Genomic DNA, 11318 nt, shown 5'->3' with positions numbered 1-11318 from the left:
TTAAAGCTTCCAAAAAGCACTTGCCAAAAAGAGAAAAAAAAGGGGAAAAACACGCGATTTCCTCCATCCTCAGGCACCGGTCTCAGGCACCTGCCCACCGGTACCCCAGGGAAAAACGCACGATATTCTTTGTCCTCAGGCGCCGGTCCCAGGCACCCGCTCACTGGTCCTGCTGCTCTGCCTCCCTAGCACCGGGGTCCCTGTCCCTTTAAGGCTTCCAAAAAGCACTCCTCCCCCCCCAAAAAACCGCTCCAGTTTCTTTCCACCCTCCAGGAGCCGGGGTGCGGGGTGCTCAGTTCCCTCTGGGCCAGGGCTTGTATCTTACCCCCTTCGCAAGGCACTGGGTTCTTGAAGGTGTGGATGTGGTCTGGATGTTGTCCTGTGTCCTCTGGTCTCTATTTTAGGAAGAGTTTTCTTTGTTATATTTTCATAGATCTATGTGTTTTTGGGAGGAGACTTCCACTGCTCTACTCACGCCGCCATTCTGGCTCCGCCCCTGAGAATGCTTTTTTAAAATAAACTATACTTTATAGTAGTTTTAGGTTTACAGAAAAATTGAGTAGATAATACAGTGTTCCCATATACACTCTACTCTGCCTCTACCCTAGTTTCCCCTCCTTTTAATACCTTGCATTAGTATGTTACATTTGTTAAGATGGGTAAACCAATATGGTATATTATTTACACACATAAATGTACATACATATAAACACATTAGCAAATGCACACATACATGTGTATATGCCTATACACACCCAAATAAACATATAATTACTGATTGTTATGTCTTCTTTGAAAATTGACTCCTTTATCATTTTTTCCCTGTTTATTCTTGGTATGGTAGTTCCCCTTCAGGGCAGGGCTTTGTTAAGAACGGAATGTCCGGGGTGTATTTCAAAAAGGTTACTTTTCCCCTTCCTTTTCTGAAATAAGAAGGGTGTTTTCTCTTATTTAGGCTCATGGTAATAGAACTCAGGCAAGTGTGGGGCCTTTCCTAAGACTGGGCCCCTAGGAGTTTTTAACTTTCAAGCTAGTCCACACTCAGCCTTCAGCAATTTATTGATTACCATTTAAACCTTCCAGCTTTGTAGCCCCAGTTCCTGGTAAGCCATACAGTATTGTATTAAGCCACAAAGATACAGGGGCTTGTTATAAAAGCTAGTTTTACCCTACCTAAATGAATATCCTATATAATGTACTAGCCATTGATGGAGGGAAGATGGAATGTAAAAACGCTTAATCAAATCAAAAGCAAATAGGAAAGGAGAAAAGAAAAAGCAGGATAATCTTGTGTAACTATGTAAATATATACATCTCTCTTTTATTAGACAAAATTGAATTCAAAGTAAAAATAATTTTATGGGTAAAGAATATCAATAGTGATGGGAGGTATCATTTCCACAGAAAGATAAACTAAATGTATAAGCACCTATACTTACATACGTTGTTATATATGTATAACTGACAGAATTATATATATATATATGAAAACTGACAGAATTATAAAGAGAAATTAGTAAGTTAACTTTTATAATAAGAATTTTTAGCTCATTCATAATATTTGACATAAAAAACAGACAAAAACCCTAGTAAGGATATGGAAGATTTGAACACAATTAGCAAGTCTAATGTAATGAACAATATACAGCTCTACATCCAAGAGTTAGAGAATGTACATTCTTCATGAATACACATGGAACATGTATAAGAATTGACCACATTCAACACCCTTAAGCAGCTACTTAAAAAAATCAAGGAATTGTTGTTAAACAAATGGTTATTTCTGTTAAAAATGCATTTAATTAAGAAATCATTAAAATGCTAATTAAAAAATCTATTTAGACATTATAATAAAAGACAATTGCAAATGACCTTTGGTTCCAAATTGAAATAATAATGGACATCAGAAAATACTGAGGACTGAAAATTGGTGAAAACATTACATTCTAAAATTTAGGGGATGTCGGTGAAACATTATTGAAAACAGTTTTAACAGTTTTAACTTTATTACTTATAATGGTTGAAAATTGATCATCTAAGTTTCCAACTTTAAAGAATTAGAAAAATAACAACAGAATGAACTCAAAATAAGTTGAAAGAATGAAATAATAATAAAGGAGAAATTATTAAATAAAGGAAAAAAGATAAAATAGGATCTGCAAAGTCAAACATTTGTTTTTTGAAAAGTCTAATAAAATAGACACTTCCTGGACAGACTGAGCAAGGAAAAGAAAAAGGGAGAGAGAATCCATTGAAGAAGAATATTAGTAGTGAATAAAGTAGTGTTATAAATCCAGAAACAGGGAGTTTTTAAGGAATATAACAAAAGTTCAATTTTCAAGAGAAATAGAACAAGCCACTATTGATTCAAGAAGAAATTTTAAAACCTGACTAATAATGATTAAAGAAAATGAATCAATGGTTAACATCTAAGCCTCACCCTCCCCATCCCTATCAAAACTGGATATTTGAGCCTGTGCAGTAAGACAAAATTCTAATCAAAATCTCAACAGGGAATTTTTTTGTGTTTGTTTTATTTCTATGGACTTGACAAGATGATTATAAAATGGATGGAAGTGCAAAAGGCTAATAACATAACCAAGATAAGTTCGAAGACACAGTATAAAGGAGATTTCCTTACCATACACAAATACTTATTACAAATTATAAATAACATATAACTATAAACAATAAAGGCCATATGTATTGTTCTAGGAGAGATAAATAGACTCACAGAACTGAACGGAAACTTGAAATAGATCAATGCCTGGATGGAAACCTGATATATGGCCAAGGTATGTGGCCTACCAGTGGAGAAGGATGGGCTATTCATTAAATAGCATTCAGACTTTTGGTTAACAATATGGAGAAAAAAATTGAGAATCCATGTCCCTAACCAAACACCATAATTATTCTGTGTGGATAAAAGATCCAAATGTGACAGCAACAGTTAAAAATGCTTTGGAAGAATTATAAGAGACTGTCTTTATGACTTCAGAACAGTGAAATTTGTGAATTTAAGTCAATCGTTTACTTGTTTATATGAACTCTAACATTAGGATTACCTAATAATATTTACTATTGTATAATTTTGTATTTTTTTATGAATTTTTAAAAAGGTTATATATGCAGAGCCTTGATGGATCACATTTATTCTTCCCTTGCGTGGAATACTATTGTTCAAAGAATCAATAGCATTTCCTAGCTCAAGCCAAGTAATTTTAAAACCAACTTTAAGTAGGTATAGTTCTTTAAACCTTGGGTATCATATTTTTTCCTTCAAAGCCTGGGGAAAGTGAGTCTGAAATACTCATTCAGTTACTAGGGGGAAAGGGCTGTAGCATTTAGTTTTAACTTTTTAAAGAATAATAAGATTTGTGCTATAAATGAACCTATATTTAAAAATAAATACATTGAATAAATCATATAAATGATGAACTAAGATATATGAAACTCTAGATTTGAAGCAGGGTATTGCAGAATATTTATAGTGAGTATTATTACTCAATTCTCTGACTCAGTGTTTTATAGTACAAATTTGAAGAATGGCAAATAATGCATTTTGTATCGTACTTTCACCAACAAAATGGTGATTATATATTTTATGTAATTATTAATAACAAAACTTGACTATAATATGATTTAAAAGTAAACCCTATTTCTACGTAGTCTGTGGTTTTAAAAACAGAATTTTCTGTTCATTTAATTGCACATAGAGGCAGGTATAAATACTTTGTACATTTGAAGAGACGAAAACCAAGAATAGGGTGTATTCATAATTGTATTCCTTTCCCTTTCATTTTAAGAAACAAAGCAATTTCATTATTATACTTATTTAGAGGTAGCTTTAAATATTTAACTAATTTGAAAATGCAAACACTATCATCTTTTCATAGAATAATAGGATACATCACTGTATTTTCACTAATATTTTCTGTGGCTGTCTTAGGAACACTATTTTCTTAAAAGAGTTACAGGATATCAGCTCTGTAAAGAAAAGCAAGCCACTTTAAATGCTATTTATTCATCCAGGAATAGAGGCTGTTTGTAGCATACAACATCGCAGTTTTCTTTTTTTAATTAACATAGGTGCTTCTGAGTGACCCTTACTAACACATGTGAAGAATTTGAATGAAAGATGGGAATAGACAATATATTCGGTGCACTGACTTCACATGGCAACATTCACCACCACACTTTCAAGCCTTTCCTCCACCATGCAATAAGGAGAAAAAAAAATGCCCTTTTTTGTCTGGAAGACTTTATTCTGTTGTTCATTTTTTGTTGTTGATTCAAAGGTGAAAATTAAAGTATTTTTAAAGATTTCTGGTCTATATAGAATGATCTGGATACCACGTTAAGGAATAGTGCCTGGAAACCATTTTGAGAGACATCTTTTGTTGTCTTCCTGGCATCTATTCTTGTTCTTTCCTAAGCTTTTTAAAATTTATTTATCCAAAGTATTATGTTTTTGGAGGAAAGTTGCTCCCTGCATTTTCTCAGCCCAGAGTTTGGGTGAGACTGAATGCATGCCCTGATTCAGGTGTGGATCTTTGCTGCCTAAAAGCCAATCAAGGTGTTGTCTCCTTGTCACAGAGATTGGGTCAGGAAGGACATGAGTTCCAATTCAGACCAGTGAGAGGAAAAGATTTCCAAGGGCAAGTATAGCAGCTACTATTTATGAGACTCTTACTTCCCTAAATGTTTTCCTGGGAATATATGATGCCTGGAATTGCTGCAAACATTTTGCTGAAATTACCAGAAGAACCTGGAACTCCCAGAGGGCTACCAGATCAGCATGCGTGTACAGTGAGCAGAGAGAAGAGGAGAGAGGATATGAAAAGAAGGTCCCTGGAGATCTCATTTGAGGTGGGAGATCAAACCTTATTGTGACTTTGCAGTTACCTAGGTCAATAACCTCTTTATTGTTTAAATTATTTTGAATTTAGAGCTTTTTAATTTTATTTTTTGTCATTTTTTTTACTGACATGTTTCTATTATTAAATGCTACATGATAGTCTGACTTTGAGAGACTGAAGAGGGACCAATATCTTGGTTCTTATTTAAAATTCATTGGTTTCAAGGAACAGAAAGATACAAATTAGAGAATGGGAATCATTGGAAAGGTTTGTGGAAATGGAACTAAACTTCTAGGAATGTCAACCTTTTCACCTTACTTAATGGGACTTCAAGTCTCTCTTTGCCTGTGTGTCTTTTGGTCCCTTGGTCTCTTTGTTTCTCTTGCACATATACTCATGTCTGTGGGCATGTCTACTTCCACTCTAGTACTTAAACTCAATAAATCTACTTGAGTACCATGATCATCCTTATCTAAATCTTTCCACACAAACTACATCACCTCCCGCGTTCTCTTTCTTGGTGTTGAATCAACCATCCATCTTGTTACACTAACCAGAAAACATAGAGTCATTGTTTTTTTACCCTTCCCTTGTCTTTAAGTGACATTCAATACCTTATATAGCTCTGTGCTTTCTACACCCAAAATAATTTTCAAATTAATTCATTTCTGTGTCACTACTGCCAATACTCCATTTTAACTCTTAACACCTTGAGTCTTGTCCACTGTAGTGGCGTCCTTCCTATTCTACTTTCTGCCAATCCATTTTTCACATTTTAGCCAGTGATCATTTTAAAAGCTTTTAATAGATTTCTATTATTTAGAATACCATTGAAATTTCTTTTTATGATCAAATAGATCCTGATCTGGTCATTCTTAAACTATGCCAAACTGTCTTGCATCTCAGGATATTTACACATGCTGTTTTCCCCATGTGTTTCTTATTTATTTTATTGTATTCTTCTCTGAAATACCTGAACTAGTAGAAACAAGTCCTCTAAAATTTTGTATACAATATTTAATATCTTTATTGATATGATTCAAACACCATCAAATCAACCCTCTTAAAATGTAAAATTTTATATCTTTTAAGTATATTAAAGGGATTGTATCAATCACCGTAATGTAACTTTAGAACATTTTTATCCTCTCCAAAAGGAACCATTAGCAGTCACTCTCCACTCACCCTTATGATCCATTCCTTAGTTTATGGGCATTTGTATTGTCCCCATTTTTTGGAAATTATGAATAATGCTGTTACAAACATTCATGTACAAGTTTTGTATGGATGTATGTTTTCATTTCTATTGGGTTTAATTTTAGAAGTGGAATTACTTGTTAACTCCGTGATTATCATTTTGAGAAACTATAAAATTACCTTCCAAAGTGGCTGGACACTACCACCAGCAGTAGAAATACAAATTAGAGACTGGGAATTATTCTCTAATTCTCTGGAGGTTTCCAGTTCCTCTACATTCTCCACAACAGGTTATTATTCATTTCTTGATGATAGCTGTGCTCGTGAGTACAAAGTGGCATCTCAAAGAGGTTTTGATCTGCATTTCCCTAGTGACTAATGATGTCAAGCATTTGATGTGCTTATTGGTCATTCGAATGTTTACCTTGGATATATGTTTATTTAGATCCTTTGCCCATTTCTTAACTGAGTTGTGTTTGAATTATAAGAATTCTACATATTTTTTTTGCATACAAGTCTCTTCTTAAATATATGATTTGCAAATATTTTCTCCTACTCTGTGCTGTCTTTCTTTTCTTTGTTATCTGTTTGTTGTTTTGATGGTATCATTGATAAAATAAAAGTTTTAAATTTTGATGTATATAATTTCTTATTTTTTTTTTTGTTGCTTGTGCTTTTGGTATCATATCTAAGAAACCATTGTCTAACCCAAAGTCACAAAGATATACTCCTATGTTTTCTTCTAAGAGCTTAATAATTTTAACTCTTACAGTTAGGTCTATGATCCATTTTGAGTTAATTTCTGTGTAAAGTGTGATAGAGAGGACCAATTTTTTTCTTTTGCATACAGGTATATAGTAATGTCAGCATAATTTGTTGAAAAGACTGTTTGCCTTTGCAACCTTGTCAAAAATCAGTTGACTGTAAATTTAAGAGTTTATTTCTGGATTCTCATATATTTGGCATTGGTCTATCCACCTATTCCTTTGTCAGTACCACACTGTCTTGATTACTACAGTTTTCCAGTAAGGTTTAGTATCAGGAAGTGTGAGTCCCTCAGTTTCATTCATTTTTTCAAGATTATTTTGTCTATTCTGTAACACCTAACTTTCCATTTAAATGTTAGGATTGGTTTACCAAATTCTGTTTGTAGGTTAGATGGGATTTTTATTGAATTTGTAGATTAGTCTGGGGAGAACTGGCAACTTGATATTAAATCCCCTGATTGATGAATGCAGGGTATCCTTCCATTCATTTAGATCTCTATAAATTTCTTTCAGTAATTAATAGATGTTGTAACTTTCAGTGTATAAGTCTTGCAGTTTTAAAGAATTTATACTTAATAACATATACTTCTTGATGTTATTGTAAATGGAATTGTTTTCTTAATTTCATTTGAAAATTTTTCTTTGCTGGTGTGCAGAAATACAATTGATTTTTGTATAATGATTTAGTATTCTATAACCTTCATAAGCTTATTAGCTCTTGTAGGTTTGGGTGTATATATGTGTATTCCTTAAGGTTTTCTATATACAAGATCATGTCATCTGTGAATAGATTCCTTTACAGTCTGTGTGCTTTTGGCTTCTTTATCTTACCTAATTGCTAGAGATAGAATCTCCAATACAGTGTAAAATAGAAGTGGCAAGAATAAACATTCCTGTGTTGTTCCTGATAGTAAGGGGAAAGTGTTTATTTAGTCTTTCACCATTAAAATGTGTTAGCTGTGGGTAATGTCATCTTTGTCTTTATCAATTTGAAAAAGTCCCTTCTATTTTTACTTTATTGAGCATTTTTATGATGAAGAATGGGATTTTTTATTTAATAGTTTTAGTATTTGTAAAGATGGTTGTATGATTCTTTTGCTTCATGATATTAATTTTTTATATTAATTGATTTTTATGTCAAATCAACCTTTAATTCCTAGAATAAATCCTACTTGTCATGGTGTATAATTCTTTTTATTTGTTGCTTCATTTGGTTTGTTAGTATTTTGTTGAGGATTTTTGCATCTATAGTCACAGGAGATACTGATCTAGTTTTCTTTTTTTTCTTAAGATGTCAAAAGTTTAATTTTACTAAAAGGAAGTTCATTCAGGGCATATCACAGATCTTAAGAATACTTTAGATTATAATAGCTGAGGGTCAATAGCTGATTAGAAGGAAGGAAAAAAGAAAGCAGTTTATATTTTCATTGTAGGAAATAAACCTAATTCCTACAGATATCTTGTAGAATTCCCCAAACAAGTTCTAACAAAGTTTATTGTTTAGTGGATTTTTATTTTCTTTTTTCAAGAGATGAAAAGTAAGTCAATGTGTATACAGTTGGTTACAATTAACAGCTTAAAAAATCATGAGATGGAAACATATATGATATAAAGAGATGAGTTTTTAAAATTGCATTGTAGGAATATTAACTATAATAATTGGAAAAGGTACATTGAAAACAGTAGTGTAATATACTATTTTGAGGAAAAACTCATAAGGCAAACCAAAGCTGGTGCTAGTTAAGGAAAATGGTCTGTGTTTAGGAGATGTGTTTACTCAGACATGACCTCAAGGAAAAGCTAACAGTAACTATGTGTTCCCTTCTTGCCACACAATGATGTATCGAAAATGGAGTGACTAGGTTTCTCCGAGGATTTGTAGTATTCTGTCAGCACAGCCAGGCCTTGGTATCCATGAAAGCTTCAGGACATTTCTGACCTTCTCAGGAGAGTTTGTGCGTTCATGTTCCCAAAATAAATTCAGTCTTCATGGTGTTCAGAGTCATAGTACTCCATATGTTTCTTTTTCTTGTTGAAAGCTGCACCTCAAAACGAACGATTTAAAAAAAACAGGGGCTATTGTCGGCACTTTGGTGCCATGAGTTGGCTCATAAAAATCCTTCCTTGTTTCTGGATGAGGCATTGCTGGAAGAGTCTCAACCAACAATGAAAATTGGTTCCTGCAACCACTCATGCTCTGTATTGCCACTGGACTTCATCTGGCCCATCATACATTATGGGAAATGGTAGATGGCCACCACTCTTCTTTCAGCATCCAAGACTCCTTCCTCTAGCATTGCAGCATGCTGTTTCACATGCCACATCAAAGGAGTATCATCATACTTTATCCAGCCACCAAGAGGGTGAAGGAGCAGGATAAGGTGGTGGTAGCACCTCTCCAGAAGTTGCTTATGGGTACCCTGCCTTAATAGCGCATGTCCACTGTGTACTAGGTTGCATAATTGAAATGCAAAGACATCATTGACATTTATATCTTTACAAACATCTACTTTAGCTCAGTACAAGTAAAATGATACCGATAGACACCATCAAGTCCATCATCTCAAATCAATGTGGTGCAAGACTTGAAGATCTTCTCCAATCAGCCAGTCTTCTTGTTCCATAACCACTTTGATGTGCAGGTGGTTTTTGCATGCTGTTCACCACTGTCTGGCACAGTGTTCCTCCTTCCTGTACTTAAAAAACTTTGGATTATGAAGAACAGCCACACAACTGCCCTTCTACATCAAAGCAAATGCAGCCCAGCCATCCAGCCTCTCTTTATCTTCATGAATGGCTGTCAGAACTAGAGGCACAGACAAGTTAATGACACCCCCATTCAGAAGATGATCAAAATGAAGACATTGCAAATACTCCTTCTCTCTCATAAAGACATTCAGTGGGATTGTCCAGCCTTTTGAAAAAACCTGCACCTACTGCAAAGCCACTTAATTTTCAATGCTGGTAATGTTTCTGCATCTGTTTTTGCCAAATGAAGTTTATTTTCTGGTGCACACAGATTTTTTTAAATTTGTAAAATACACCCATAGGTACCATATCCCATTCCTATAGAAGTTCTACAACTTGCTGTAGACAGACATTTACATTAGAAGAGTCTGTTCTTAGCACCATTTCAGGTACCTCTGGATTTTCATATTCAGAATCAAACCCAGTGAAACCTCTAGCTTCTATAGCTTGTGCTTATTGGTAGTTCTTTGACATTTCTCTGTTTCACAATCATGCAGAGCACCATCAACAAATACTCCAACAAAAGGTAAACTTGCACCTTCATGAATTTGCCTTGCACTGTTGCAATGCAGAGTGTAAAGCAATATGAAACTTGTGAGGCATACCAAGCCAGAAACTGTATAAAGCTTAGCAACTTTTGCAATGCCTGGAATATTGCCTTCTTTATCTTTAGGACTAAAGCCAAGATTTTTATAGAAACTTCAAAGAATGTTATCACCATCCAAAGTATAGTATGAAACACCGTGGCAAACCAAATACTCTCCCAAAGTCACGTCACTGTAGTGTTCCTGGCTTCAGGTAAGCCTGTCAGCCAAACTGTGAAACCGTGAGAGACACCGCTGGTGTCCACCACAAGACCTCTCTTGTTCCTACTGACATGCTGAGCCTGATGGACCACATTAGTTGCTCTCTGCATCCTCTAATTCTGCATGTTATTACTCAACCTAACTTCCAGGGACCTCCATGGCTGCAGAGTGTACAGCCCAGTGCATTTGCCTCTCAGCATTCTTTTGTCATTTGTCCAGGGGAAATATTTGTTTCCCCATTACAGGGGGCACCCAAAGTCCCCTGAGCTAATGTCTGTACATGGAGTATGTCAATTTGGTCAAAATCCTAACTGAAAATTTATGTTTAGTTAACACCAGTGTTCTTCATATAAAGTAATGGTGGGGGAAATAGAGTGCAAGTGAAACAATTAACATAAAACATAGTGCTATGTACTCTACTTCTGTAGCTAAACCTGAAGTTTAAGTTGATAATGATATCTGCCTTCTTCCACAACCCATTTTCTGTTCCCATCATTACTTACCTCAGCTGGATAGTGTTCTTTATCTGGCTGGGTGACCTAAATGTCCATTTCTTTTTTCACTAAGGAGAGGCTATCTTGACAGTCCTTACACTATTGGACCCTCAGAATATAGAATATTCCTGAATTTTTGTAAGCCTTATTTCCTACTCTCTGGCATGTATTTATCTTGCTAAGGCATCTAAAGGGCTTGCCGCTTTCTGTTCATTAGATCCAGTTAACATAATGTCACAAGTGTAATGAACCAGTGTCATGTTCTATAGGAGATCAAGATGACTAAGGAGACTCAAGAGTATGTTATGACAGCACAGGAGAGTTGATATAACCCTGAGACAAGATCATAGAAGTATACTGTTTTACCTGTGAAGGCAAACTGCTTCTGTTTATCTTGGCTGAAAGGTACAGGAAAGAAAAAAAAGAAAAAGCCAGATCAACCAGGTC

At 34.7% G+C, this 11318-nt stretch overlaps 1 pseudogene; it reads right to left on the bottom strand.

The window, feature by feature from the left end:
• Nucleotides 1–8623: 8623 nt before the first annotated feature.
• LOC108407716 (bifunctional 3'-phosphoadenosine 5'-phosphosulfate synthase 1 pseudogene) lies at nucleotides 8624–10517 on the bottom strand (annotated as a pseudogene).
• Nucleotides 10518–11318: the final 801 nt, after the last annotated feature.

Source organism: Manis javanica, chromosome 4 (assembly GCF_040802235.1).
Source record: "Manis javanica isolate MJ-LG chromosome 4, MJ_LKY, whole genome shotgun sequence".
NCBI classification, from domain to species: domain Eukaryota; kingdom Metazoa; phylum Chordata; class Mammalia; order Pholidota; family Manidae; genus Manis; species Manis javanica.
Note: the sequence above shows the minus strand (reverse complement) of the source record. Positions and strands in the feature narration are given on the sequence as shown.